Below are 14770 nucleotides of genomic sequence, written 5' to 3' on the forward strand. Positions count from 1 at the left end.
TTAGTCTGAGGAGTTTATTTGTGCTATTTTGGGCCTCTCACCTTAAGGACAGCTAATAAATGTAGCTTAAACTGCTGAAGATGTAGGAGGACATATAAAAGTATGGTTATGATACTGCTGATTGGTGCTCCAAGGCTGACACTGCTCCTGGCTTTGTGTAGGCTTCCTGCTTGACTTCTTCCATGAAGGGCTGGATGCATTGACTTCAGAGTAGCTCGTTTGTGCTTAACTAGAAAAGTGCTGTCTATTCAGAGGATTTTTTTCCTAGTAGACCCTCAAAAAGACGGAGGAACAGGTGAGAAGCAATGCAGTTAAACAACCATTTTACTCTCCACTTCCTTATATATTCAATTAACTACTTCTTGAAATCTAGGCCATTTTATAAATCGCAGACAAACTATAAACAAAAATAGCACTCCTTGTCTTGCAGCGATGGAGGATCCCTGTCACAATGAAGAACAGTAACATTGAGCAATGACAGTTCTGCAGAAGCCTTTCCTATTCCCCTCACCCCATTTTCAGATATTCTGAGGTTCATATGATGTTTCTTCAGAAATCACTGGTGCCTCCTGACCTCATACCAATAGGTAAGAGAAGTGTGAATTGCTGGTTATTTGCTCTCCCACATTCAAGGGCATTCCTTTGCAAAAAATCAGTTGCTGCACATTGTAACCATGGTAGCACAGTCTTTTTCGTAATTTTCTTAAACTGAAAGAGTTCCCACACTAAGGAGAACCCAGGATTAGTACTGAGGGTTATTCTTAGTGGCAGAGAGTACCCATCCTTGACATTTCAGGTTTAATAGAGTTATGACAGTAAAGAAACTCATAATGTGAATGCTGCAGACCTTGCTTCTCAACTTGTTGAATGGTTTTCCTTATAACTTTTGATTTCAAGGATGTTTACCTACAGATCCCAATTTTCAGGGCCTAGTAGCAGTTTCCCAGATGTTCAGAATTTGAGATTCCTTTACCAGTTTATCTCCATTTGACCTTTTTGCTGCATCCAAGATATTCACACAATGCTTGGATCTAGCTTTTGCACACTTAAGGGACGGGGAGATCACATTTACCCCCTTTGTGGACAACCTGAGTGATGCATACTGTTTTAGCATTAGAGGTCTAGCAAACCCCTAACTGTAAATTTACAGTGCTTCTTGAGTCTAGAGATTTGTCTAAATGCTGACAATCCCAGCCGGAATACCTCACAGCAAAAGAGATTTCCTAGAAACCATTATGAGTATGAAAAACTCTGCTTTCTTTCCCCAAGACAAAATGCAAATAAAAGACTTTGTACATGTCAAAGTGCAGTATTGCTTCAGCACAGGAACCTTTTTTCAGGCCTATGGTGTATATGTCCTGCTATGTCAGCATTATGCCAAATGCCATGTTATACTTGTGAGAGGTACAATTATATCTGAGATGCTTCTAGAATCAGTGCACCCACTTCAAGGATTTCACATCTTCCCCTTCATTCAGTAAATCAGAGTTTGTGTCAAGACACACTGAATTGCCTGGTATTCTAGGCTTCTACCTCACCCACCCACCCACATGCACACACACTCTCAAGTGTGAAACCAGATTCTGACAACACATTTTTTCAACTATACTTTCAAGTTGCATGTTCCTGGTGCATGAAGAAGGAGAAATGGATCAGTCTAAATGAAATGGTTATTCAGTAAGCTTTGCTTGCTTTCTATCAATTTTTGAAGCACCCTTCAATATAAGCATCATCTGTCAGTACTACAGTGAAATGGCACATCACAAAGTTGAGAGTTGGACCTTTTCCTACCTTCTTTACAAGCTAATCTTGGTGATTTGGGTCTTGGCAAAAAATCTATACCTCCAGATATTTTACAGGGTCCAGTTAACAGAAAACCTTGGCAGAATGTGGGAACCTGCTTCACTAACAAATGGAATTTGGCTAGAGCCACCTTTCTGGACATTACAAAGAAATCAAGTTATTAATTGTATTAGATAGGATTTCCTGACTGCTTTTGTTATATGGTGGTCAAAATATGGAGAGTTTCTGCAATGGTGCCAAAAGTGTTGACATTTGTATCAGTGTGGAGTGTTTTGCTGTCATTACTGTAAGTTTATAATACTTGTTTACCAAAAGGGACAATGCCATACTTTACATTTAAGTATGTTTCTAATACACCTCTGCTATAATAATACAGTATCAGATGCTGAGTGAATAACACCCAACTTGGGATCATCAGCAAATTCAGTTAGCCAAATGTCTTGTTTGTAGCTTGAAGACTCACAAAAGAGATTCTAAGCAGAAGGGATGCTTTTTGTGGTGGTACTTGCTACTTTAACTACATGGGTTCTGTCTGTTAATGATTTGGCTATCCATCTTAAATCATAAGGGTCAGCATTTAGGCCTTTAACCTTATTTGTAGTTCCAGCATAGGGAATAGATCAAAGGTCTATGCTAGATCCAGGTATGCTGTATAAACATACATAGTTTCAGTGATTTTCTTAAGTTTACTAAATTGAATAGACACGATCTGCCTTTGAAAAAACTATATTGTCACAGCACTGGAGCAGTAAGATTTTTGTATATTTTATTTATTGAAATCTGATATAAACACCATTGTTTTGCAAGTTAGACCTGATAGCTTGTTGGGCCTACAGTTCCCAGGATCTGCGGTGTGGCTTCCTTTATGAAATGGCAAAATGATAGCCATTTTCCATATATCAGGAACATACAGTGTTGTTGTGCTTAAGTTGAGCATTTTTTAGAAAGGGTGTGTTTGGTGCTGTCGACATAAAAGGGTTTATTTTCAAGGTCCACAGTGGTGGTATTTTTAGTTTCAGAAAGTGCAGTTAGGACATGATTGCCAGATATCCAATATGGGTTCATAGATTCATGGGTTTTTACCAAACTTACAGCCAAAGGAGGCTGTAAAGAAGCTTGGCCGCATCCTCCACCATACCTCTCAAATGTCCAGATTTTAGCAGAATGTCCAGATATTTGGCATATATTTTTGACCTGTTCATGGTATAATGTGTGTGGTTTTCTGACAGACCACTGAGGACTGAAGTCATGAAATAATGACAGACATTTGAGTTTGTCTTCATATCCTTCAGAGAAATGCATGCTACACAAAAAAAATGCTATTCTAACAATTAAGTTTATAAGAGCAATATTTAAAATATGTCTATTTTTTGGCTTTTGTCCCACCATTAATTTTGGCTTTGTCTAGATTTCTTGCATTAAGAGGTTGAGAAGTATGCACAATACTGTGGGAGACTAGCAGTCCCCCCATTAATAGACTTTCTTCAAACATCTCCAGTGCAGATTTGTGATCACCCATCCAGTCATCCAGAATGGTGTTAAATGTTGCTACAGAAGTACTCTGCTAGAGAGGTAAGGGCAACCTATTCCAAAAGGAGTATGCATTCAGTTAGGTATTGTCATGCCATTTGGTGGTAGTGTTATTATGGTTCTATAGGTTTAGGTGTCTGGTTCTATTTAGATGGAGTTTGAAGAGTGATGGCTCATTCATAGCATGGAAGGTTAAGCAGAGATCACCCCTCAGGAGTCTGTATGATACTGAACACAGTGACTGTGATTATCTGAGGCTGCTGAGAGCCAAGATCTTTGCTTGGTGAGATACATAATGAATGGTGCATTATACTTAACAATGGGCCTACTATAGATAAAAGCCTAAATTCTCATATAACATTAACACAGTAAGGATAATCAGTGGCTGAGCCATAACACAGCCTTGGGTAGCTTTTAAACATGTATCCTGTACTTTAAATTTATCATTCTTACAAAAATATGTGCGTATTTTTATGAGTTAAGACTAAGGAGTATCTTAAAATCCTGTAAGAAGCCAATTTCTTTATATCAACCTGCAGTGAGTCTCAAACTTCTCCAGCCTGATTTCTGCAGTTTATTTCTAAGCAGGATACTATAGAACCTTTGTCAGTATCATTGTCAATTCAGTGAGGTAAAAGGGGGGGGGGTTCTACTATGTACTCGTTACAGGAAGAGGATTTTTGTAGGAGACAGATGGTCACCAGCAGAACCAGCTTCTGCTCATAATGTCACTGCCACATGATAATTAGATTCTTGTATTCCTTATGTAGTGATTATTCTCAGTGGCCATCAGGAGACCTTCTTCTGAAAGAAGGTATTCAAAAAGGGTGACAGTAAAACAAACTAAATGGCTCCTTTTTCTATGTTTAAGAGTGTACTCTTCCCTCTGCCAGTTAACATTCTGATATACAGACCTCTGCATTTAAAAGAGCATGCACATGAATACATTCTCTACAGGTAGTAAATCAGATATAGGTGATGATGATCCCATAGAAGACCTAACAGATTCATCTTGAAGTTCCAAGGGATGGATTGGCGATCTCAGAATAGTGATACTAATTGAAAGTATGAGAACTGCATATGTATTAGTAGTCCCATTAGTCTGAGGTACAATAATGTTTTGAGTTAGTATGTATAAAAAGCAAGGATGTAGGGAGTGCAGCCCACCAAGCTGGGGAGGGTTGAAAACCCTATACAATTGCATTGCAGTGTGTGTTGTTTGAAATTTGCTTGATTTCTTTGTTAGTCCTATTGTGTTTCATAGTTGTGGGACTAGCAGTTACAAGAGGTGCATGTCTGATAAGGAGCCAGACCTGATAACTAGTTCCCTCTCCTCAAGTTTACAACAAAGGAGACAATATTTCCAGTAGCTTCTCTACCCTTTCACAGAGAATTATAAGAAACAAATAAAGAAAGGAGGATTATGCTACTACACATATTATAAAATGTGTGTTCTTTTAATTAAATGTTTTAAAATCTCTATTTTTCAAATATTCAAAGATTAGTAGAAGAGGATTAGATTCACTGGTGTTGGCTAGACAATGTTAAATATTGGATAAGTATGGAAAGAAGGTTAATGTTACTTCTCATATCTTAAAATGTTTAAACTTTACAATTTCATTTTAATTCAGATTTTTAAATCTTTTAAATAGTCAGGCACTAGTAATACAAAGAACAAATATTTGACCTTTTGTTCATCTGTGTTGTGGTATTTGTCAGGGGTGTCTTTCTCTAATGCTTTCTTTGGCAGCTGAACCTCTCATTGTGACAGTTCATCTATAAATACTAGGCAATTATTCTGCAGACTTTGATGTGCCTAGCTAATAACCAAACAGTAATCAAAGGTGTGATTCAAGCCCTGTGCATTGTCTTTGAGAAAACCCCTAACCATTAAGCCAATCCCCAACCTATAATGGGAGGCTAAGAAGTATATTGATATTGAGCTGCGTACAGTAAATTTATGCACACAGGTATGAAGTTTTGTGCAAACTTGAGCATACATCATATTTAATATTTTATGGAATGTCTAGTCTACAAACTGAATCTTGATAAAATTTAAATTCAAATATAGCTTTAATGAAAAATTAAAGCTTCATTACTTAGGAGTAAACCTCTGTGGCTCTAACCCTTTCTGCTGTCACCTGTGGTATGTGGGATTGAGGCTACCTTGGGTTTACATTTACAATATTGGTCAAATAAATGCCTTCCAGCTAATGTCTTGAAGGTACCACCACTGAAAGGTATCATGCCTACATGTACATTAATGTTATTTAAGCCCCATTTAAACCTAATTAAGTTATGCTCAAGGGCAAATGTAGGTATTTGTTACTGACATATTACATTTTTCACTCACTGGATAGATCAGGCCTTTAACACTTCATAGAAGATTAAAGAATGTACCTTGACAGAAAATATGATCTAAGAGAATATAAGAAAATATAACTAACATTCATTATGGTTCTTTACTTGCTAGCCATTTCAGCTAGTCAGTTTTAGGAGGACATTATTTAATTATCTCCCCATTAACACCTGAAGGTAAGAATAGATTTCTTTTGATTTTAAAATGACCAACATAAGCTGAACTGCATATTAACAAAAGCAAAGTTGTAGGTTTCTGAGATACTGACACAAATTGTTGCGGGCAGTGTAAGATGAATACCAAATCTGGGCTGTTGATTATGTTGCTAGAGGTCATTTTACACTCATAGTCTCATGCATTTACTGGGGTTTAAAGGTTTCTAGACAACTACATCATCAAATTTTGGGATACTATGAGAAAATAAAAGAGAAGGATATTTCCAGTCCTAGACATACCGGTAAACCAAAAATACAAAAAACTAAGTAAACAAAAAACGTGGGTAATGCATCCTTAGAAAACAACATCCCTCATGGTTGTAAAACACAATTTATCGAGCGCGTTCATCTCGGTACTTCAGATTTCATCAGAATAATTAGTATATACAAATCACAAACATAAATACAGGCTTCTTAACCCCAATTGATGAACCAATAAAATGTCACAACTGGTGAACCAATAAAATGTCACAACTGCCCAACCTCCATTATTAATATAAACTCCATTAAAGTTACTATTTCTAAGTAAATAAACAATACTAAAAGTATAGTAGATAAATTGCAATAATAAAACCTGAATTTAATTACATAAATATATATATCTTAAAAGGTAGGCAGATCCTAGTCTCAGTAATGTACTCAGAGAAATCTGGTCATTAAGTCCAGAAAACTCATATGCATTTGTTTTGATTTGGCATTTAAGTTCTTTGTATTCTAAAAAATCATCATAGCCCCCCCCCCCGATGCCCCAAATTCACATGGTCAATGACTAAAAATGTAAAGGTGTGCTGAGGATGTAAACTAATGTGCTTAAAAAGTGCATTCTTCTCATTATTTTTTACTAATATCATATGTATGTTGGTATATCTTTCGCTTAATTGCCCTTTTGGTTTTCCCTATATAAAAACCTTCACATGATTGACAAAGGGCGATGTAATTCACACCTCTTGTATAACAATAATATTTCTTCATCTGGTTAATAATTCCTAAACCCTTAATATTCACCTGCTCCTGTTCTAAAATAAACTTACATTGAGGACATCTGCCACATTTGAAGGTCCCACCTTTATCGGACTTTGTGTGGTTCTCTCTAACAGTTCTTTCAAACACACTTCCTTCTTATAATCCACCTTAAGACTTTCGCCTAACAATGTGTATATATCCCAGTCCAATCTAAATATACTCCAATGTCTCAGAATGATGCTCCTAACATCATAGAAATAGTAGCTTTAATGGTAGTAGTTTAATAGCTTTATGTTAATAAGGAAGGTTAAGAAGCCCATATTTATGTTTGTGAGCAGTCCTAGCCATCGTATTTAGTCATAAGGAAGACACTTTATTTTCCTTACAGGTTACTCAGACTGCACCCAGATTGTCCACATCAGTGCTGAGTTTGTAAGAAAAACACAACTGGAGATCAAGGTACATATTTTCAAAATATCCAAAACTTATTTTTTGAGAAGGTATATAAAAAGCTATAAGAATTTATTTGGTGTAGTGAAATATCCCTGAGATATAAACTTAAAGCACTGGGGCTTTGAGTACCAGACCAAACATGCAGTGGGTAGCATTGATGCCTCACAGCAAGAGGTTCTCTGTTTCAATTATTGCCTGGGGTGCCTTCTGTTTGGAGTCTGCATATCCTTCCTGAGTTCATGTGGGTTTCCTCTTGGTGCTCTGGTTTCCTCCCACATTATAAAGACATGCATCTGGAGCATTTCTCCCTGGGCCTTTGCTGAAAATTGGTTAATTCCAAGTCGGAATTTTCTAGTAAACAAATGTTAAATAAATAAATGTGATGAAATACTCTAAGAGAATTGAGTTTTCAGAAACATAATTATAGAAGCAACTTCTTTCTGAATGCTGTTTTTTAAACATTATACCATTTGTTGATGAGTGCATTGTACACAAATAACTGAATAAAAATGTTCATCTTTTACTTAGGCTGATCTATGTATTTTTTCTAAGTAGGGATTTGAAATTTAAATGAGAAATAATTGTATTAATACTACTTATAATGCTTGTCTATAATTTTTTTGTAAAAATGTTGCTCAAATTTTTGAATTTATTAATGTTCTTGTGATAATTTATTGCCCACTCTAGCCCTTATTCCCTGCTATTTCTGTTGTGTCCTATTCCTTTTCTTCTCTGTCCAATTCGATATTCCTTGGATTGTATTAAACAAAGGTTTACACTTCCAGCAAATTAGGAAGGCAAACTGTTAGTTATCTGGCTTATGTGGTGATGGAACAGATCTCTGTTCTGATGGAGATGCATTTCAGAGCCTTACAAAAGGAGACATTAAGAAGAAATTAAGAGGCTAAATTCTATTGTTAAAATAAGTGCATATGTGATGTGGCAGTTGCAGGATTTAGGGCCTACTAAGGTTGTGGTGAGAAGGCATTCCTGGCTCAAGACCGAAGCCTGTCCTGAGGATATGAAGGCAAAGATTATATGTAGTTCTGTACTGATTAACAATCCTTTTGGGAAAGGCAACAGAGTTTGGGATATTTCTTTTGGGAAAGTCAATAGAGTTTGGAATATTTAGAAAAAAAGGGAAACATCTGTGTAGAATCCTTTTCATGATCTCACCCTACCTTTTTCCAGTATTCAAGGAATTTTTAAAAAGCAATAATCTGTTTTTTGATAAACTCTTATCCAAATGATGTAGAGACAGGTAATTAGCATTTTCTTCTTCTGCTTCAAGTTATAGATGAATACATACAGCAGAGACAGTCCTGAAAACCATTACCTGGGTCTAGGGATCAACCCATAAATCTTGCTCATTCCCCTTAGAAGGCTGCATACACTCTGCAGCAGTCAATGGGACTATTGCACAGTTAGATGGGACATTAGACCATTTCAGAAGTTTATTCAATAGTGATGAGGTAACTGCTGAAATTCTGTCTTTTAATATTCATGGTACATCAGGTTTAATTAACCATTTATTATAATAGAAAGCAACAAAAGATCAAGATGAGGAGATTTATATTAGACCTTACAAATCTCAATGAGTTTGTTTCTACAAAAGGACATTCAGAATGGTAAACTTAATGACTGTACTCTTTTAAATAGAATGTAATTCATCAGCCCCCTTTTGAATTTATTAATGTTCTTGTGATAATTTATTGCCCACTCTAGCCCTTATTCCCTGCTATTTCTATTGTGTCCTATTCCTTTTCTTCTCTGTCCAATTCGATATTCCTTGGATTGTATTAAACAAAGGTTTACACTTCCATTTTTTCGACATGGGGTCAGGGTATCATGTTAACTGTCGCCAACTCTCTCAATTCAGTGCCACACTCCTGCCTTCTTCAACACTCATGCCTGACTGTCGCAAATCTTCTTTCACACAATCCAGCCACCTCTTTGATGGATGTCCTCACTTCCTCTTACCTTCTTCCTGTCTGTCCCAAATCTTCCTCACCAGATTGTCTTCTGCTTTTCTACACATGTGCCCAAACCACCGTAATCTGTTCTTTTTGATCTTTACTGCAATTGGAGCTACTTTGGCTTCTGCTCTTATGTCCTCATGTCTTCGCCTGCCCCACAGTGTGCATCCTATGACCTTTCTCAAACACTTAATTTCCATCACCTCTAGCGTCTTCAACTATTCTGCCTTTACTGCCCAGGTTTCTGTAGCATACAGTAGTACTGGTCGCACCACTGTCTTGTACACCCTACTTATCAGCTTCTTTGGCATTCTTCTGTCATAGACTACACCTGATATTCTATGCCAGTTGGTTCTAATCCCTCTGATTCTAGCTTTGACCCCTTCATTCAGACTACCCTTCTCCTCAACTACTGCTCCCAGATACCTGAAGCTGTTTACCTGTTCCACTATCTTCCCCTTCAACCTGTATTCTCAGCTTCTTCTGATTTCCCAAATTTGCTGCCATTGCCACCATCTTATCTGTGCTTAGTTTCATCCCATGTGCCTTCAGCTTTGCATTCCATTCTTCTATCCTCTCCTGAAGTTCTAGCTGAGAGTCTGTCTGTACTGTCACATCTTCTGCATACAGCAGCTTTGTTGATCCGTCCCCTCCAACTTGTTTGCTAATGTAGTCCATCACCAGTATGAACAGCAGTGGACTCAGAGATGAACCCTGATGTACACCCACACCCACTGGGAACCCCTCTGTGAGGCCAGACACTGTTTGTACTGGAGTCATCGGGTCCTTGTACATAGCCTGCACTAATTCTGCCAATGTTTCTGGAACTTCAAACCACCACAGTACTGCCTAGCTCAGCTTTTTTGGGACCTTGTCATATGCTTTCTCCAAGTCTAGGAATGCCTAGTTGGACTCTCGCATCATCTCTAGCTTCTTCTCAAGTATCTGTCTCAATGCAAACATCGGGTCAATTGTGCTGCATCCTGATCTGAATCCAAACCGCTCATCTCCCATCTTACATTCTACTATTCTGCGTATCCGTTTATCAATCACCCTCTCTAGAACTTTCATGCAATGTGATAGGAGTTTGATGCCTCTGTATTGCCCACAGTTGTGGATGTCCCCTTTGTTCTTATACACTGGCATGAGTATGCTTATTCTCCAGTCATCTGGGATATGCCTTTCTCTCCACGCTGCTATTAGTACCCTCAGGAGCCATTTCTCCCCTATCTCACTCAGCATCTTTATCATATCTGCTGTGACCTCATCTGAGCCTACTGCTTTCCCTGACTTCATCTTCCATAGTGCTGTTCTTACTTCTTCTAGGGTGGGCTCCTCTTCTTCTTTCATTGTAGGCTGTTTCTGGGGCATTACAGCTTCTGTGGGGTTTTCTTCATTCAGAAGCTGCTGGAAATACTCCTTCCATCTGCCTTTGTTGTCCTCTGTGCAGGTGAGCAGGTTGTTGCTGGCATCCCTTATGAAAGGTGTCTGACTATCTTGTTTATCTTTCTGTCTTTGCCTTGCAACCTGATATAGTTTCTTTGTGCCCCTTTGTGAGTCACTTTCCAGAAGTTGGTACAGTGCCTCCAATGCCCTATTCTTTGCTATTGCAACTTCTTTCTTGGCTTCTTTGTTAGCCAACCAGTAGTCCTTCCTAGCCTGGTCAGTCTTTTCTGTCTCCCACTTCTTCCTGCACTCCATTTTTCTTTTGTGACTTCCAGGACGTCTGCATTCCACCACTAGCTTTCCTTATGTACCTTATTTCCATACCTGGCTCGGCCACATATCTTTTCTGTAGTCCTAACACATGCTGTTTTTAGGTGCTGCCATTCTTCTTCAACTCCACCTATTTCCTCCTCTTCTTGGGGTGCTAGAGCCCTGAGTAATTCCTTGAACTGTTGTACTTTCTCTCCAGTCAACTTCCAGGTCTTCAGCCTGGTCTCTGTTGACCTTAGAGCCTTCTCTGACCACTGCTTGTAGCTAATTGTGTCAACTAATGGTTTATGCTGTGGGCTGACTGTTTCACTGGGTATGACTTTGCAATCATGGAGGAAGTCTACCTGAGTTGCATGTTGGCTACTCTTGTATGTGATCTTGTGACTGTCTCTCTTTTTGATCCATGTGTTGGCTACTATCAAGCCACTTGCCAAACAGAAGTCTAGAATGGCTTTTCCTTCTTTATTCCTGTTGCCCCACCCATGTGGACCCAGGCAGTCCTCATATCCTGTTCTGTCTGTCCAAATATGTGCATTCAAGTCACCCATTATCAACACCAGTTCATGTTGTCCTGCTTTATCTAGTAGGTCCTGCTACTGCTGTCTGAATGCTTTCTTTTCCTCACTATCACAACCCTGCTGTGGGGCATAGGCTGAGATTATGAACACTGCCCTATCATTACATTGGAGTCTGAATGCTATGAGTCTGTCATTAATTCTGATGATATCCCTTACTACCTTCTGAAGCCTCTCTCTCACCACAATTCCTACACCATTTCTAGCCTGCCCTCCACCTGAGTTGTTGACTCTGGATCCCAAGCCAAGTGACTTTGCTGCACTGCCCTTCCATCTCATCTCCTGGATACATAGGATGTCCAGCCTCCTCCGTATCATCATGTCATCCACTTCCAAGCTGCATTCTGTTAGTGAGCCTACATTGAGCGTAGCAATTCTCAGTTCATGTTTAGCAGGTTGGTTGGTTTTACGTCCAGTTTTCGCTCAACAGAGCTATCCCAGGCTGAGCAACTAGACAGCGGCCATCCAGTAGCTTATTGAACCAGGGATGCTGGGATTTATGGTTGGCACACATTGGCCAATAGGGGCACATATACCCCTCCCACCATTAGCATGGATCCCTGGCATGGGTCAGAGTAGGCCGGGTCTTCAACCCACTTATCACTGGTAACTACCTATGTCCATTTGTGGCAACATTAGTCAATATGACTGAATCACCTAGAGCCATATTTTACACTGTTGAGTGGCTAGCCCTGCCATGGTGTGCAGTCTGTGATCCGTGTTCTCCTATCTTGAGGATACTGCACACCAGAGTAGATGCCCATACCTGCAAATTTTTTATAAGGCCTGCATACAGAAAATGGGATTCCAAGTTGCCAAGTTCACTTCCAGTTTTGCCACTTGTCCATTTTGTCTGTTCATAGCTCTGATTGCATTTGTCAGATATTCTGCTTCAGTGTTATCATACCGCAGGAAGTGTATCATCTCATCACCCTTTTCTTAGCTAGATAGCTGTATGATCAGTTTTGAATGTTAATTCGAGTAACTGCATGAGATCATAATGTTATAGTCAGTGGATTTTCTTATGCCAATAAGTCATCAGTCTTCCTTGCCCATACTCTGACTTTCCTAGGGGCAGTGATAGGCTCTGGTAGAAAGTCTTTCTAATGAGAAACACTTGATGGTGGTACAGAATCTGTAGGAGCCCTTTTCACTACCAGGAGTCAGTGAAAGGCAGGTTCTCAACACACTGTGATGCATGTCATTTTATATTAATATGGTTCTTCATCCTGGGCTTCATATGATGTCACCACAGTGATCTCTGAAAATGCATACAGTCAAGCATCAGACTTTCTGGAAACTGATTCCTCCACTGAATTCGGCAAAGGAGTTTCTGCTGTGGTGAGATCCTTTCTTCTTAGGGAATATCAGCTTGTCTCATCTGCCACTCTAATATGTCACAAGATTCATCAGGCTGCAGTTTGGAGACTTCCTTCAAAAATCACAAAGTACAGTGCTACTGGACTATTCTAAAAACAAGTCTGGCTTTTACCTGCTGTTGGCCAAACATATTATGCCCATGTATTGCTGCCTGCCTGCACTGCATACAGAAAACTGGCTTCATATCTAAATGGCAGCCAAGGAAATGTTTTCCCTCCCTGCAGCTGACCATCAGCTTCTACCAGGTCCTTTCCACATTTACTAGGCCTACAAGACCAGTCTTAAATTTCTTCAGAATCAACCCAACTTGCATCTAGAGGTGATGAAATGATCGAGGACACTGTGGAGTGTCCTATTTCCTGCCAGGGAGTGCAGTAAATCAGTGGTCAAATGTGGCCGAACAACCTTTTCTTTAGTGATAAATGTGATCTAACATCTGTTTTTCAGAAATACAGCATAGTATCTGCATAATATTGTGAAACAACTGAAATTGTTGCATTTATTGTAGCACATGTAGGTGCCATCAGCACTAGCTGTTCCTATGCAGTGACAGCACCACTACTTATTAGTTATGACCACCCCTCCTGGTATGATTGTAGGGCAATTTCCAGTGCTTTCTCCTGCTAACCTAGTGCACTTGGGCATTCTAAGACAATGCGGCAACTGCCTAATTTACACAGATAACCCTCTCCTCTTACCTCACAACACTCATACCTGTGAGAGATGCACTTACACCACCAAAATGGAATCTGTGCAGGCTCCAACCAAGACCAGACTAGCTGGTCAAGAGGAGAAGGTCAACACCTGCAACTCACTACATAGATCACACAGCCCTCCAAAACACCAACCATCACAACCCACACATAGAAACACAAGCCATCCACCCACTTTCGTGGAGGCAGTCAATAAAAATTTAACCTAACAGAGACCCCCGAGACATAAACTCACTCAACCACCACAACACAACACCAACCCTAGAACACATAGCTCACCACCAGTGTGCCCCTCAACCCAAGCCCTTAAGGCAAAATGTTTTGCCCAATGTACTAATCATAGGAGACTCAACTGTGAGGCACACTGATGTCCCAATCACTAGGTTGAACAAAGACAAGGTGACAGTCAGTTGTCTATCAGATGCCAGGATCCGCCACATAACACATGCACTCAGATCACTCTAGAACAAGTACAAATATGACTCAGTCATTGTCCATGTGGATGTGAATGACATGAGACATACCACCCTGGACTACAGGAAAAAAGATGTGATGGAACTCTCGGATTATGTGGCCCAGGCAGGTATGACCCTAGCCCTGAGCAGTATTCTACCATCACTCAGAATGATACCACAGTATGAGCAGAAAATGATTGACTTCAACAATTGACTAAGTTTCTGGTGTCATTCTAAAGGGATCCAGTATCTGTCTGCCTGAGACAATATAATCGACAGACCTCAATGCTTTACCAGAGACAGCCTGCATCTGTCACCCCTAAGGGTAATGCTGCTCAATGCCAGAAGTCTAAATCTCAAGATGCAGGCACTCGATGCACTCCTCAGCATGGAGAACATCGACGTCTGTGCAGTAACTGAAACCTGGTTCAAGGCTCCTGAGAGCACCTCAGCACTACCAGGCTATACCTCGTATCATGCTTTTCGGCCCCAAAACCCGAGCCGAACCACAAAGGGAGGGGGAGTGTCCATATTCATCAAGGACACCCACACCTCCAGGTTAGTAGCAACACATGAAGCATCAGAGACCATACAGGTGCAACTAACCATAGGCAAAACTGCTATACAACTGG

At 39.7% G+C, this 14770-nt stretch overlaps 1 protein-coding gene across 1 annotated transcript in view; it reads left to right on the top strand.

The window, feature by feature from the left end:
- LOC122797669 (serpin B6-like) overlaps positions 1 to 14770 on the top strand; it is a 373330-nt gene that overhangs the window by 68945 nt on the left and 289615 nt on the right. The gene's annotated exons all lie outside the window — the stretch shown is intronic.

This window comes from Protopterus annectens, chromosome 3.part1 (assembly GCF_019279795.1).
Source record: "Protopterus annectens isolate FY-2018-M chromosome 3.part1, PAN1.0, whole genome shotgun sequence".
Taxonomy (NCBI): Eukaryota; Metazoa; Chordata; order Ceratodontiformes; family Protopteridae; genus Protopterus; species Protopterus annectens.